The 2,973-nt window shown below is 48.7% G+C and overlaps 1 non-coding gene across 1 annotated transcript; it reads right to left on the reverse strand.

The window, feature by feature from the left end:
• Positions 1-2,110: 2,110 nt before the first annotated feature.
• On the reverse strand, positions 2,111-2,196 carry LOC122933557. The gene has a single exon (XR_006388508.1). It is a non-coding gene; the product is annotated as a small nucleolar RNA SNORD71 (small nucleolar RNA).
• Between the last annotated feature and the right edge of the window lie 777 nt (positions 2,197-2,973).

Consider the following 2,973-nt stretch of genomic DNA (forward strand, 5'->3'; position numbering starts at 1 on the left):
GTGCCTGCGCAACAACAGCAGAGTTGCCCACATTTTAACGTGTGCGGACTACTGGGTTGCCACCCTGCTGGATCCACGATACAAAGACAATGTGCCCACCTTACTTCCTGCACTGGAGCGTGATAGGAAGATGCGCGAGTACAAGCGCACGTTGGTAGACGCGCTACTGAGAGCATTCCCAAATGTCACAGGGGAACAAGTGGAAGCCCAAGGCCAAGGCAGAGGAGGAGCAAGAGGTCGCCAAGGCAGCTGTGTCACGGCCAGCTCCTCTGAGGGCAGGGTTAGCATGGCAGAGATGTGGAAAAGTTTTGTCAACACGCCACAGCTAACTGCACCACCACCTGATACGCAACGTGTTAGCAGGAGGCAACATTTCACTAACATGGTGGAACAGTACGTGTGCACACCCCTCCACGTACTGACTGATGGTTCGGCCCCATTCAACTTCTGGGTCTCTAAATTGTCCACGTGGCCAGAGCTAGCCTTTTATGCCTTGGAGGTGCTTGCCTGCCCGGCGGCCAGCGTTTTGTCTGAACGTGTATTCAGCACGGCAGGGGGCGTCATTACAGACAAACGCAGCCGCCTGTCTACAGCCAATGTGGACAAGCTGACGTTCATAAAAATGAACCAGGCATGGATCCCACAGGACCTGTCCATCCCTTGTGCAGATTAGACATTAACTACCTCCCCTTAACCATATATTATTGTACTCCAGGGCACTTCCTCATTCAATCCTATTTTTATTTTCATTTTACCATTATATTGCGAGGCAACCCAAAGTTGAATGAACCTCTCCTCTGTCTGGGTGCCGGGGCCTAAATATATGCCAATGCACTGTTCCAATGTTGGGTGACGTGAAGCCTGATTCTCTGCTATGACATGCAGACTAATTCTCTGCTGACATGAAGCCAGATTCTCTGTTACGGGACCTCTCTCCTCTGCCTGGGTGCCTGGGCCTAAATATATGCCAATGGACTGTTGCACTGGTGGCTGACGTGAAGCCTGATTCTCTGCTATGACATGCAGACTAATTCTCTGCTGACATGAAGCCAGATTCTCTGTTACGGGACCTCTCTCCTCTGCCTGGGTGCTGGGCCTAAATATATGACAATGGACTGTTGCAGTGGTGGCTGACGTGAAGCCTGATTCTCTGCTATGACATGCAGACTGATTCTCTGCTGACATGAAGCCAGATTCTCTGTTACGGGACCTCTCTCCTCTGCCTGGGTGCCGGGGCCTAAATATCTGAGAATGGACTGTTCCAGTGGTAGGTGACGTGAAGCCAGATTCTCTGCTATGGGACCTTTCTCCAATTGATATTGGTTAATTTTTATTTATTTTATTTTTATTTTAATTCATTCCCCTGTCCACATTTGTTTGCAGGGAATTTACCTACATGTTGCTGCCTTTTGCAGCCCTCTAGCCCTTTCCTGGGCTGTTTTACAGCCTTTTTAGTGCAGAAAAGTTCGGGTCCCCATTGACTTCAATGGGGTTCGGGTTCGGGACGAAGTTCGGATCGGGTTCGGATCCCGAACCCGAACATTTACGGGAAGTTCGGCCGAACTTCTAGAACCCGAACATCCAGGTGTCCGCTCAACTCTAGTCATAAGCCTTTTTGATCGCTTTCTGTTGCACTGATTTAAGGTGACAAAAATAGCTTTTTTGGCACAGTTTTTAAAATTTTATTTTTATGGTGTTTATCGGACGGGGTCTATCATGTGATAAATTTATAGAGACGTCGTTACGGACGCGGTGACACCTAATATGTGTATTTTATTTTTTCAATTTTTTATAGGAAAATGCAATTTCTTTTTTTAATTTACATTTTTTTTTATTTTTTTAATTTTTTTTTTTACTTTTATTATATTAACTTTTTTTTAAATAGTTCCCTCTTGGATCTTGAAGATACAGTGGGACTGATAGTTGTACTATACTTTGCAATGCTCTTGCATTCCAAAGTATAATACTTCCTGATGTCCTGTAGGTGGCAGCACTGGACGCCTTTCTATGGCAACTATCGAGTGCTGCAATCACAGCGCTGCAGCCCCGATGGTGGAGAGAGGGAGCTCCCTCCCTCTGTTAACCCCATGGATGGCACAACCGTGGCATCTATGGGGTTACAGGAGAGTGTCAGCATAGAGCTGACACTCTCTGCTGATGGCGGCGGCTCAGTAATGGAGCCACCGCCATCCCACACAGAAGGGGGATTGGGGGGCAGCGCTGGAAAGGGAGGGGGGATCAGGGGGGTACGGCCAATATTGAGGGAGGCTGGGGCAGGAGGGGCGGCTGCAAAATTACTGCATGGGGCGGGGAGGGGGCGGACCACATCAGGGCAGCTAGGAGATGAGCTGCAGGTGGCACAAGGGGGGGCACAGCCACAGATCGGGGGCACAGATCGGGGGGGGTGTATTACGAGGACACATTACCTGATTTCATGCTCTGATCTGCAGAACGCAGATCAGAGCATGAAACCAGCATTTTTTCACTGCCGCGATCCGATTGGTTAGTCTGCACAGACTAACAAATCGGATTGATTGCCGGCAAGGGGCCACTCTGATTGGTCCCTTGCCAGCATTACTGCATTGTATGCTGTCCGTGACAGCATACAGGGTAGGGGCAGAAGCTTTAATCCAAGCGCTTTGCAGCGCTAGGATTAAAAGAGCTGCCAGAACGTTTATATACGTGTTAGCTGCACTGGGTAAGTGCAGCTTTCACGTATATATACAGATTGCGGTCGGGAAGGGGTTAAGGAGTTCTATATACCTACTTCCACAAAATACTGATTAAGGGGATTGATATACCTGCTTTCACGAAATATTGATTGAGGCCTAGAGATGTCCAAAACAATTAGCCGGCGAATAGTTCCCCTCGAACTTGTTCGCGTTCGCCGCGGCGGGTGAACATATGCGATGTTTGCTCCGCCCCCTATTCATCATCATTGAGTAAACTTTCACCCTGTACCTCACAGTCAGC

Source organism: Bufo gargarizans, chromosome 3 (assembly GCF_014858855.1).
Source record: "Bufo gargarizans isolate SCDJY-AF-19 chromosome 3, ASM1485885v1, whole genome shotgun sequence".
In the NCBI taxonomy this organism is placed as follows: Eukaryota; Metazoa; Chordata; class Amphibia; order Anura; family Bufonidae; genus Bufo; species Bufo gargarizans.